Source organism: Pseudopodoces humilis, chromosome 16 (assembly GCF_049639895.1).
Source record: "Pseudopodoces humilis isolate 2021_Gansu_Grassland_sample_001 chromosome 16, ASM4963989v1, whole genome shotgun sequence".
Classification (NCBI taxonomy): Eukaryota; Metazoa; Chordata; class Aves; order Passeriformes; family Paridae; genus Pseudopodoces; species Pseudopodoces humilis.
The window spans coordinates 7,756,916-7,770,404 of record NC_142215.1 but is presented as its reverse complement, the minus strand read 5'-3'; the positions used below and the strand labels follow the sequence as shown (position 1 = coordinate 7,770,404).

Below are 13,489 nucleotides of genomic sequence, written 5' to 3'. Positions count from 1 at the left end.
CCTCCAGGAAGAGTCTGAATTTCAGACTAACCAGTTCTGGCCCTGAGCAGAGAACACTGCGGGGACAGTGTGTTGCTCTTCAAACAAATGCATGCGTAGGGGAGTGTGCGCATGCACAGAGACACCAGATTTATACAAATAGATGCATTCATAGGAAAATGCAAATAGCATCCTCTTCCATCCCAGGCTCCCTTCGAGCTCCTGACATCCCAAGGTTTCAGAGGAGTACAACGGAGCCTCAGATCAAACATTAGCCCTGCGGGGGTTCCCTCAGGGAAGCAGCCATGCACTGGGGTCTTCTCCCCGCTTCCATGTGAGGTTTCCCGACCCGGTCTTCCGTGGGTGCTCAGTTCTGACACACGTACGACACACGCGCGCGCAAGCAGAGCCTTGCTAAAAGGAGCTCTGGGAATTGAGCTCCACTTCCTCTTTCTCCTGAATCAATTGTCATAAACCAGCTTTTGTTTTATTTTTAACAAAACGACAGAAATAATCTCCACACGCAGCGCTTGCCACTCCCACGGCCCTGTCCTTCAACAGAACAAGGTGTCCAGGGCCCCCGAGGACATGAGCACAGGGAGACAGCACGGTAAGAAAGACCAGGAGAGGCTGCTTTCTGGGCATCCCCTGCTCCTCTCTTGAGCCCATTGCTTGGCAGGCGGAGAGGTGATGGGATGGGAAGGGGACTGGATGGTGGGCAAGTCCCTTCCAACCTCACCAACCCAACCTCCAGCTCTTCCTTTCATCCCCTACCCACTGAAGTACCCACTTTCAACCTGCATTTTACCTTGCACTCAGTTTCTTCGGTGCCAGCAAGAGGTGACTCCTGCAGCACCATTGCAGCAATCAATGGGCTGATGTGCAACCTGTGACAGCCCGAGCTCTGCCTGCCTGTGGCAAACCCTGTCTCCAGCATGGCCAAGGACTCATCTCTCCTCCTCCTCCTCCCATTCCACATACCCAGGTTCAGGACTCAGACCCATATGGAGACATTTCTTGATGAAACCTATCAGTGGGTGAGTGGCAGCTGAGCAGGTACTGAGCAAGACATGGGGCCAGACAGCAGCCAGGGGGGAAGGCAGCGGGTGGAGGGAACGTGCCTCGGGAGGAATACTCACAAAGGGCTGCTTTCATTAATAAAACATTCCCCCCTCGGTTGCCTTTTGATTTGGGTGTAAGAATTAACCCCATCTGCCCAACAGCACGCTACCTACCAAGTCATCTCTGCTGAGGAAGGCCGTCTGACGTGTCTGCTCAATTGCCTCGCTTCCCACTGCCTGCACTCCTTGGCAGCCCAGACCCCTCCAAACAGCTCACCAGCCTTGCTGGGTCTGCCCTATGGAAGAGATCCTCTTCCCACAACATAGATTAGACCCAGTGAAAATAGGCTTAGTGAAAATACCATTTCACTATTAATGCCACCCAACCGACCTCCCCCAGCTTCACACTCTCTCACACCCAGAAAGATTATAACAAATCCTGGTCACCTTTTGCCCCTGCTAACTGCTGCTCCAGTCTTTGCACCACATGCCCTCTGCCACGAGCAGAGAGCTGGGCACAGGGAGTACTTATATATATACACACACATCTATCTAGTCAGCACTGGAGGTGTTCAGCTGCACAACACACATCTCCCTGCACAGCATCTCGCCTTGTCACAACACCCCAACCCATCCCTCTCTGCTGTAATTGCAGTGCCTGGTCCTTGGGCATCAGCAGAAAGTTGCAGCAAATCCTGCGTTGGTTAAAGCACAATCTGTCCATTCAAAATTGGTGGGGGGTCACTTTTAAATCACTGAGACATTTCTATTCCCTTTCTGTTTAAAGTAAAACCGAGATGCAGAGATGCCTTCGAACCGACAGCCCCTTCATTTTTCCAGAGGTGTGTTTTAATGAGTGACTCGCCTTCCAAAAAGGGGCCGGCAAAGGGGAAGGACGGCAGATTCTCCACACAAATTCAATAGCTGGTAGGTTGCCATGGGCTAAAGCATTTCTTTGCACACATGAAGGGAAGGGACTCCAGAGCACTAAGGGTTTTGCCTCCCATGAGTTATAGCTCTACCCTTCAAGAGCGGAATAAATGCTTTATCCCATTGCAGCCTGCGATGTATTCTACATAGATGGATTGATTTCCCCTATTGTTCTTAATAAATCCTGGCGCATGAAGAAACTCACTGCACAGCCATTTTTCCTGCCTTGTTCTAACTTGCAGAAGTAATAAGGGTCAGATGTGACTGCAGTGGGAAGCAAAGGCCATACGCAAGGCAGTGCTCTGCTGGATGCAGTGGGTGTGCTTGCAGGGGCTTGGTGGGTGCAGGCAAGAAGCTCCCTTTTCCCTGTTTATTCCCCCTTTGAGTCGAAGCTGAGGAAAAGGGGAACCATGGCTGGGTACTGCAGCACTGGCGTGGCTCTGACAGGAGCAGACGCTCAAGATGAGCCTGCACAAGCCTCCCAGACCTGCACAGGGAAAGACAAGGCTCTGGCCCTCTCTGACTCAAGCTCTCAATTGTGAGAGATAAATACATATATTGTATTGTCTGATAAATACAGGGCTGAGCACTGCACCACTGTAGAGCCTTCCCAAGCACACCCAGCTCTCCGTCGTGCCCTGTCCATCAGACCTGTCCCTGCCCACGTCCCAGCTGAGAGAAGTCCACACCACCAACACAGGGACTTCTCTATTTTTTCTGTTTGTTTGGGTTTTTTTTAAAATCAAAATGCCAAACCAACACCCTCTCAATGACTCTCAGTGGCACAGCTCAGACCCCTAGATAGCTGTTAAAAGGTTCTCTCCCTCCCTACCATCTTTTCTACCCACAAGGTCGACACCCATCCTCTTTTACTGCTCCAGGAGGGTGTTTGCTGGACACAGCTTCGCCAGTGTCCAGCAAGGAGGCACTGCTGGGCTCCAAGAAGCAAGTGGCCCTGCACAATCCTGCCTTGGCCACCTGCCTCTACCTCCATCCAGGCTCTCTGGATTATCGCTGCTGGTCTTCTCTAGCAGCAGCTAACAACTGGCTCTGTTTCAAAAGCCTGGCTGGGAATTTGGCTGTGGGAGGGAGGGAGGGATCAGGTAAAAGAGCTGGTCTCCCACACATGAGTTGGACTCGATCCTTCAGCACGACATCCAGCGACTCACCTCTCCTTGCACAGGTGGAGACGTCCCAGCCCTTCCCAAGGCATCCCACTCCACGAACTCTCAGTCATGTCTGATTAAGGAAAAGAGAATTTGTCTCAATTAGAAAGAGGTTCCCATATGCATGGACGGATGTCAAGTAATTACCGCATGTCACTCACGTTTGGAAAAGAGACCTTAAATTTGGGGCCGTGCAAACTTGCACACACAATTGCAAGTGAGTTACAGACCTTGGCATGCTCCAGAGCATACGTTGTGCAGATGCTTCCAAGCCCATCCCTCAGCTGAAATACACCCAGCCACATGAAATACAGCCAGACACGACCCCGTTCTCTAATAAGGAAATAAAGCCGAGTGGACCTGCATTGCCAGAGCCCAGACAGCAACACTGTCTCTTTAATTTTCTCCCTGGCTATCTCATCCTTTGCACAAACTCCTTCCTCCCCGTGGCTTCTTCCAGCCTGGTGGGCAAAGTGGGAAAACATCATTAGGGAGGAAAAATAATTTAGTTTGTTAATCAGTATCCAGTGGTGGGAAACAAGAAAGACAGAGAGCTGGGCTGGCGGTTAGGGCTTAGGAAGGGCCAGCACAAAGCCCACCATTCATGACATCTGGGGCTGGGATTCTCATTGAATTAAACAGACACAAAGAGCAGAGGCATTTCATGCTCTCTTCACAAGAATTATCATATCTCCCTGGCACTAGGAAACCTTCAGCACGGGAGAGGGGGAGAGAGAGAGAGAGGGGAAAGCGGGCAGGCTGGGTAGAAATATGGGGCAGGGTAGAAGAGGCTTTGTTCCAGGGTTGGATTTATGGATGGGATGCGGCGCGTTGCTTTGCAGGGAGAGACAGGGCCCTGGCGCGCTGGGTCTAATAAGAATCAGCAAATGTGAAACAGGGGGCCCCTGTGTACCATGAAGCAGGGAAACCCACGTTTGACAAGCCAACAGAATAACCGCTCGCGTCTCAAGGCTGTGGAAGGATGCTGACGTTCCTACGAGATGTGTCGTCTTGTGTGTGTGTCAGCGAGGAGGGGGAGAAGGGGAGAGGCGAGGAGTATAAACAAGAGACCAGGCAGCATCGTTCAGTCATGAAAATTAATTAGCTGATGTGCAAACCATGGCTGCCTCTTCCCACTGCCCTGCAAGCATTCCCCCATAAAGCTATGGTGTGTGCGGAGCCTGTGACTGGGAATGACAGGGGCAGATTAGGCAGCTCCTTGGGACACAAGCCTGGCAGCAAGAAACCCACAGCCCATGCAGAAAAGGTGAGGAGGGGATGATTAGTGTCCTTGGGGAAGGGGCAGAGCCCAGGGACCAGAAGAAAGAGAAACGGGAGAGACCGGGCACCAAGCTGAGACCAGGAATCATGTTTCTGCTGCAGCATAAATTGGGGTGGATCTCAAAACCCAGCTATTAAAAAACCAGGGGCTGGTGGACAGCAAAACCATTTAGGGTTTAGATCACAAACTCTCTGGGGCAGGACCTGTCATTTCCTGCAGGCTCACACCATGGAGGCCTGTCCTACTTGGTCTCTGGGCATTACCAGAAGATCTACTTTAAATACTAATTGCTCCATGATCAAGACCTGTGAGCTGCTGGGAGGCTCCCTACAGCATTACCTGTGGGAAGAGGGGATAGATCTCTGACCTCACATCCCCCGGGTAATTTGACCCTGTGCACTTGTGCCACAAGCAAATATTACTACCCAGTGATGAAGATGAGCAATTCCTGACCAACTTCACATATCCCATCCCCAAGCTTCCAGATCCTACTATAATATCATGCTTATTCTTTGGCTGGAACAACCACAGGAGAATAAGGGTGCCAGGGAAAAGGAAAAAAAATGGAATGAAGGGATGCAGAAAGTGATCGGTAGGGAAAAAATAGAGAAGACTCTCTGACATGGGATGTGCACAGAGAACACAGAACATGCTGGAAACAAAGGGATACAGGGAGAGAGAGGCTGGGATGGGCATCTCGGCAGACATGTAGGTAAAAGTTGAAAAGGAAGCACTAATTAGCACCCAGACCATCACTTTCCATTAATAGCTTGTCACCGTTTCCTTGATGTTGCTGAGAGCAGGGAAGTTGGTATGTGTGATGCTTACCTGTCTCTATCTCATTAACAGAAGTGAGGGTGAGAACAGATGTTTATTGCCTGCATTCAGATAGACAGGCCCTTTGCTGAACTGAGAGGCAGGAGAGAGGGGGAAAGTTATGAAAGAGATGCTCATGAAACACAAGCCAAACCCAAACAATGGAAACCCAAACACAGGACATTTAGATACCTGTGCCGATCCAGAAACAGCCCCAGGCAGGCATCAGGTTCCAGGAATTCTGGAAACACAAAATTGCTCGGTCAAATAATTATAACCCAGGGCATATACATTGCCAGCTGAGGGAGAGTGCTCTGGTATCGGCACAAGGTATGTGCAAGGGGCTGTGACTGCATTATACCTCGGAAAGTAAAACAAAGGGCTGCTTACTTTCCAGACTGATTTGCTCAAGGTGTCCATTCCACTCAAAAACAGACAGCCAAGCATCCTACTGAGAGCCAGAATGGAGATACCCACCAGTAAACAAAGGAAAAAAAGAAAACAAAAAAGTGCTATTTCAAGCAAAGACAAATATGCTTTGCGTAAAATCACCTTTGGAGTAATTCTTCCAGCAGCTAAAAAAGAGATTATCCTTTCTGTGTAAAACACAAAGGCCTCTCCTTTCCCTCCAACATGTGGAATGGCTCCTGACAGTGACATGGGAAAGAGGGAGTGTGCAAGGCAAGGCAAGACAAGGCAGGGACGCCAATCAGCAAGTACCTGCGAGCTGGTAGCACACGTCTGCTGGTGCGATGACGGGAGCGTGCGTGTGTGTGCACATTCCTAGGGACACCCTCGCTTCCACCAGCACATAAATTCACTACACAAGCCAAAGGTTCCTCAAGAGCAGGAGCCCAAACCTCCTTAGGAGGGAATGAGGGAAAACCAAAGGCAAAGAAAACATCAAGGCAGGGACTGAAGGAAAAAAGGCTTCCCCCCTCTCAGCTTGGAGATATCTTCTTGGCCATTTAACTCAAATCAAGTGTAGGCTCTGTTGACTACCCCACCTATTCAAACAAACACTTTCAATAGTCTGATAGGTCTTTTCTGCTCTACAGCTTCTCTACCCCTGTGTTTGACATCCCCAGCCAATGCAGTTAATACCACATGCAGAAATACTGCCCTGAAGAGCCCTCGCTTAGATTGTGTGGTCAAGCACTTCAAAGTTAGGAAGTGTCCAATTTATGGCTGTCCATGCAACCTTAATTCCACCTCGCTGTGCAGCCACTCTGGACAGGAAAAGAGGGACTGAGCTAAAAATAGGCTGTGACCGTGTCGTCAGCCTCGTAAGGGCATGGGCAGGGAGCGGCTGAATTAACGCCTCATGGTCAAAATGAAATCAGGTACCCCCTGACTTGCCAGCACTCGCTTTGGTGCCTTCAACCATGTACATTTTTAATATACAGAAATCACGTGCATTCTAAACATACAGAAAAATGCATTATTTATAGCTAATAAATAATAGATTGTTTATATAAGCAAAAAGAAAAACAATTGTAGGCAAGTGTAACAAATTCCCTTTCCTCCACCCCGCACCCATCCCTGCTTCATCCTGTGCGGGCAGAGAGATTTCAAGCCCCAAGCCTCGGCACAGATTTCTGCCACTATGCAATACAGGACTAATGTTATCTGGCAGCGGCAGAAGGCAGCTCTCCCAGGGCTGGCAGAGAAGGGGACTGCTGGGGCTGGCAGTGCCCAGGACAGTGCACCCACACACCCTGCATGTTTTCCTCCTGGCACCAGAACACGGAGGAGTTTTCTCCCAGGAGAAGGGTCTGTGCTGGAAGGATATGACCTAAAGGTGGAAAGGGGTGATGGAGCTGGATGTGAACACCCTCCCACGTTCCCTGGCTGGTCCAGAGCTCTGCAATAAAGTGGTGGGAGTCCATGGTTTCACCCTGGTCCTCATCTGTTATTATTATTCCAGGGAAACAATAAATTTTCATTCCCCCCCCCCCATCAAGATGCAAGCGAAGGGAAATCGCGATTCTGAACAATTCATAATTCAGCTAAACCTGAAAGGAATTTAAGGGACAAAGAATAGGCATTTCTCGACTCGAAGAGCTTCCCCCAGACGAATTTCAAGGGCCCACAGCAAACAATGGGAGTGTCAGAGGTTCTCAAAAAGAAAAAAAAGTTCAAGAATCTTTACAATAAAAAGTGTTAGGCAACACAGAGGTCAGAGCCAGCTCCTCCTATAATAAATAGCACGACTACCCTACATTAACTATAGGAGACATTTTAATGCAGTGCCTCAGCTTCGTGCTAATTATACTTTTTCACCATATTTTGAACCTAGGAAAAAATGTCATCAGTTAATTATAACAGATGAGGGAGTGTGAAGACTTCCTCAATAAATAATGCCTTGATATCTCATATCCAACAAGCTGCGTGCTCTGCTCTGAAGGTGCCCAGAAATATGTCCTCTCAGGAAATATATTAAGAACTGATGGTCCCATAAGCTGGCTTTGTTTCCAAGCCTTGATTTTCAGCCCAATAATTAAGTGATTTTTATGGATTGGGGAGAGTAAAGGTTGTGGGACTGCTGGAATGGTGCCAGAGAGAGTCAATGTTTAAAAATAAATAAATTCCTAAATCAAAATGAGATACAAGAGACCTCAAAAAATTCCCCCCATGGCTGCACAGGTGAGCACACAGACACGATTTGATTTCTGGACTCATGTCCCATCCTTCCTGCATTTGTGGCATCTCCATGGGAGTCTGGCATGCACTGAAAAAGCCTGGTTTTAATGAAACCAGGCCACTGCTGCCAGCATGCCACCGGGAGCCAGCCACTGCTGTCCAAGGAGGAAGGGCACTGTGCCCTGCTGCTGTGCCACCCTGGCGCTGCCCCCGGCTGCACCCATCCCTGCCGAGGCTGCAGGGCGTCCTGGTCCTTACAAGGTTCCTCAACTAAACCATCTTTCTTTCAGCTCCCTTCTCCACCTAGCACCCCTCACTTCCCCCTCTGAAGAGCCGGGATTTGGCGTGGGAAAGATGTCTTTGGGCTTTTCACAAATCCAGTATCCCCTTGAACCAAAACCAATTAGCCTGGCCCAAGGTCCTGCCATTGAAGGACTGTCCCTTCTTTTCAAACCCCCGCGGGCTCAATTGCTCTAAGGAGCCTGGATGTGAATGAGCAAAGCCCGCTTAAAGTGGTACTTAAGGCCAGACCAGGGTGAAGGAAAAGAGAAAGCCTCTATAGGAACAGCAAGCTGAGTTTCCAAGAGACAGCTAACTGCCGGAGATTGTGTTCTTTTGCTCCCCCCATTTTCTTTTTTTTACCCCCACTCCTCAGCTTTCGAGGCAAATGCTCCTAACCAAACCTGAGCCCCTGAATAAGTATTAGAAAACACGAAAGCCAGAACCTCGTCCTGACTCCTTGCGGGATCCTGGCTGTGGGCAGTGTGATGGCCCAGCCTCGCATGCAAGCTCTGGTCACAAACATGTGCACTCAGAGGGACAGAGGGATGGTGAGAATCCCAAGATGATGTTTTTCCAGTTTGGGTCCTGGCAAACACCTTTCCAAGGTGACCAGGCTTTTGGGCACAAAACACCAAAATCCCCAACCTGGACAGGGTGACACCCTGCACCATGTGCTGGGGAAGCCAGCGTGGGCAGCCAAATGTCCATCTTATGCTGCTGGCCCCTGGGGAAATCCAGAAACTCAGGGTGACTGAGGGGCTGCGGTGTGGAGGGGCGATACGCGGCACCCACAACATGAACGGTGTGTGTGCACCGCCACGTGCCAGGCACCTCAGCGCTGGCAGATGCCAAATCAGCACCTTCCCTCCACCCAGACACGAGAGCGTTTCCAGCAGGCGGCCGTGATCCCTCCCTGGGGTACAAGCAGCGCCCATCCATGGCCACAGGTTGGATGGACTCGCCAAGCTCCTGGGCTCTGCCCTTCCTCCAGCGGCACGGACAAAGGCAGGGCACAGCAGCAGGTAAAGGGAGGCACCCTCTGTTTGCATCAAGGGTGTAGGGAGGGCATGGGAGCCAAGACAGACAAAAGAAATGTCTGAGCCCAGCCTCAAGAGTGGAACTCGCCATTGCCAGCCAGTTCCATAAAAATGCCCATTGATGGGATTTCATCCATAACCAAGCGTGCATGCTCACACAGCCTGGCTCCCAGGGGAGCTCCTTCAAACAGCAGGGCCTGAACAGCCCCTTCTCCACCTCACCCCGAGCCTTGGTGAGTTTGGCTTCCCCCGGTATTTGGTATAAACCCCCTTCATCTCGTGCACCAAGCCAAACCCACTGCATGGCGGACAAGTATTAGGAAAAGGTGGGAAATCATGAGCTGGAGCACGCGATCTCCCAGAGCATTATTTCCCTGGGGTAAAACCCACAAACTGTATTTTCCATTTATCCCCCAATGGCACATGCTGATTCTTCTGTTTCTGTCTCCCTCTGCCCATCCCCAGCTCTGCCTGAAGAACAAAGACATCACAACCCAGCTCCAGGAACCTCACCCACATTCGGCCTACGCTGCATCCTATCTCCACCAGGAGAGTCCCACTGAGAAGAGAAAGAACCAGGAATGCCGGGACTTGGACTCCCATCTCAGCACGTCTGAAAAAGACGCCTTCCCTTCTGGGTTTTGCCTACACAGGGGCAAAGATCCATCCAAACCAACAGCTACCCTAACAGGGCAAAAAAGCAAAGCCACAAAGGGAACAGTGTCCAGCCAAAATCCACCCCTGGCCCAAGGACAGACCCTTGGGGACCTCTATTCCAATATGGCACTTAAAAAAAAAAAAAAAAAAAGACAGAAAGCAGAGACCTGTGGGTGGCTGCCAGGGGCTCTCTAGATGCAGCAGGTATGTCACAAGCAGAGATTTGCTGGGGGGCTTCATCCACAGCCTCACCCCCCACCCACGTATGCATGAGCTGGGGATTCTCATACCGCTGTCCCCCATCACTCACTGCCACCTCCCTTGTTAATTGAGGGGGTGCTACCTTCACACCTCCTCGAGACACCCATAGGTTCATGCCAACAATGGGGGCAAAAACAAAGCATTAAAGCACCAGAAAAAATTCAACCGCAATTTCTCCTGGACATTAAAGGGCAAATCGCTCAGTCCCTGTCTCAGTCCCCTTCAGGGGAACTGCTCTGGGGTAATGTACCAAGTACATGGCCTGAAAAAATACCTGAAAAATCAGCTCAGGAGAGGTGATTTTGTGGAGAAAAAAAAAAACAAATTGTAAAAGTCAAGAGTGGTTTCTGACCAGCTGATTGAATAGCAAGGTGAAATAGCTTGCATCAATCCTTTGTAAGAGTTCTCATGTAGACACGGATTTCCACACTTCCATTTTATTTCATAAAATTATATATATATATGTATTTATATATACACACACAAAGACATTTATTATATGTGTGTATATTTTTTTTTTTCCTCAGATCCTCTTTTTATATTTTCACCTTTTGCAATTACAAAAGCCAGGGACAGAAATACCTCCTGGGTTCTGCCAGTGCAGAACACTCCCACCAAACAGATTTTCTCTAACATGCTGGTTGAATGATTCCTCCTGAATTACATTCATTAGGAATTTGAATGTTTCTTTCCTCCATCCCCCATCAAATCATTACTCCGGAATAAATGCATTCATCAACCACCTTGCTCAGTTCCCTCCTGCTTTGTTCAGTCTAGTTTTAAAGCATCTCCACTGAAACCGTTTGCACCTGACTCGATGCTAGCGCACGAAAGGGGGGAAAAAATAAATAGGAGAAGAATTGAGCGCCACTCACAATATTGTGAAAATAATTGGAAAATTATTTCTTAAAAATAGCCAACATAATAAAGGAGGGAAAGGACTACATTCCTTCCTCCCCACCTCCGATCTCTTCCACAATTTCTGGGATTGCATCGAGTATACATATTCCAGATGGGCTGGAGAGAAGGAGGTTGGTTCTTAATGACACGTCTTTCGCTGCCTTTGGAATGAATGATTCATTCGGATCTTGCCGAGACTCGGTGCCACAGTTGAGTTACATTTCTAGAAAATCCGTATCTTTAATTCTGGCGCTGCGTGTGGGACCCAGCAAATCATGGAATTACTGCTGTAACTTCGGATTAGTAACGCTTTCTAAATGATAGTCTAATTCCAGGCCTTCATGCTTTTCAGCGTTCACACTCACACAGCCTTTTCCCTGGGAGGCTTCCTGCGGAATTAGTGCTGGCGTCTTCGTCTTTCTCTGCCCTTTTTAATTTCTCCAATGACTTCTCATTAGAATATATAATAACAGCTCCTCAGAACTTTTCTTTCTCCCGGTATAGCCAAATTCAGGCTGAGATCCTTTTTCCTTACTGTGGTTATGGCGGTGCTTTGCTGGCCCTGGAAGGGTGCACAGGCAGATTTAGCTTTGCGGGCCTACGTGGCATCTGACGCCATTACCCCGTGCAAGGGAAGGTGGAGAACCTGCCTGCGAGGCGCGGGGGGCTCCCACCTCTCGCCGCCCCCGCACGCCGCTGGGCACGGGCGCCTCGGCCCTGCGGAGCTCCCCTCTCCCTCGGCTAGGGATGCCCACTGCGGGGGAGAGAGAGGACGGGGCAGGGTACCCGCCGAGTAGTGGGTACGCGGCAGCGTCTTTCCCAGCCCTCCTCATCTCCCGCAGCATCTCCTGGGGGGCAGAGAGGCGGCTAACAGCCCACTCGCAACCCCTGCCACGGGAAGGTTTCTCTCTGCAGCCTTCCCGGAGCTGTCACGACCCGTGTGGGTTGGCGGCAGCGCGGGGATCGTCCCTGCGGGATGCGAGCGGCCAGCGCCGGGCGAGGGGCCGGTGGCGATGCTCCCAGCCTGCCCCAGGGGGCCGGGGGGCCCGGGGGACCCCGGTCCCGGCCAGGGGCGCTCGCCCCACGCCAGCTGGGAAAACGTGCTGGGGAGGCTCGGCGGAGAGCACGGTGCTTTGTGTCGCCATGGGAACGGAATGCAGATGTGCCAATTGCTTTTCTTTTCTTTTCTTTCTTTCTTTTTCCACCTTTTTTTTTTTTTTTTTTTTTTTATTATTTGCCAGACATTGTAATACATATTATGTTTCAACTTCTGGGGATTGCAGCGGAGGTGAGGGAGGCTTTGTGCCTTGCCAAGCGCTCGGCTCCCAAAGAAGCCTCAGGGCCGAGCGGCTGCACGCTGGAGGGGTGCACCCAGCAGCGAGACCCCTTCCCTGGGCATCCCCCCGCAGCTGCGGACAAAAGCAACAGCCACCACGCAAGAAAAGTGATCACATTCTCACCAACTTGACCTTCCAAAGGGAGGCCAGGATCAAATCCATAGCCGAAAAAATAGAGCAAGAGAGAGAGAGAAGGAAAGATAGCCAAAAGCTGGGGGGGTTCGTGATCTGACCCGTAGGCTGGGACGGGGGCAGGATTTATTTGGGGAGGGCGCTCGCTCTCAGCATCCCCCCAGAGCCGCGACACCCCGCAGCCTAGGAGTGAATTTCCAAGTGCGTTTATCCGATAATTAAACCCCGGATTTATTTGGGAAAGGAAGAACTGGAGCAGGGCTCGCCTTCCTGTCCCCGTCCCTCCCGCCAGCTGCCGCGGAGCCCCGGGCTGTCCGGGGCGGCCCGACGGGGAGGTCGCGGAACCACAGCCCTTACCTGGAGCCCCCAGGGCGGCGAGTCGGGCCGTCTCTGCACTGCCGGTCCTGGTGCGGCCGCTTCCCCTGGGCGAGCAGGTCTGGAAGTCATTTCTACTTTCGGTTATCTAGCTTTATGATGGCTCCACAACACTCATACAGCTAGATAACCAAAGACAGAAACATCCCTCCGTCGGGGATGCCGGCCATCCGTCCGTCCGTCCGTCGTCCGCTCCAAGGTGCGGGCACGGCCGGGGCAGGGCGGCCAGGAGCTGCCACCGGGAACCACACACACATAAAAAAAAAAAAAAAAAAAAATTAAAAAAAATGGAAAAAAAAAAAAGAAAAAAAAAATAAAAGAGAGAGAGAGAGAGAAAAAAAAAATATAAATGCGAAGCGGAGAAGATGAGCCGGGGCAGAGCCACGGGCGCACGGCGAGCTGCCGCGGGGGCTCGGAGCCGAACCGCGCCGTACCGAAACAGGTCGGACTGTGCCGAGCCGAGGCGGGCCGGGCCGGGCCGGGGGCGCAGGGCTGGGCTGCGGGGCCGATGCGAGGCGCTCGGTGCCCAGCCCGCCGGCCCGGCCCGGCGAGCGGCACTCGCGCTCCCGCCCCGCTGCCCAACTTCTACTCCCCTCGCATGGTAATCGCCCCCTTTGGGAAGTGACGTCAC

At 51.1% G+C, this 13,489-nt stretch overlaps 1 long non-coding RNA gene across 1 annotated transcript in view; it reads right to left on the bottom strand.

The window, feature by feature from the left end:
* Nucleotides 1-13,054, bottom strand: part of LOC148183019 (uncharacterized) — a 35,258-nt gene extending 22,204 nt beyond the window's left edge. The window contains exons 1-2 of the long non-coding RNA XR_015773957.1: nt 12,841-13,054; nt 3,140-3,209 (exon numbers count right to left, since the gene is read on the bottom strand). This is a non-coding gene — a long non-coding RNA (uncharacterized LOC148183019). The remainder of the gene's footprint in view (nt 1-3,139; nt 3,210-12,840) is intronic.
* Nucleotides 13,055-13,489: the final 435 nt, after the last annotated feature.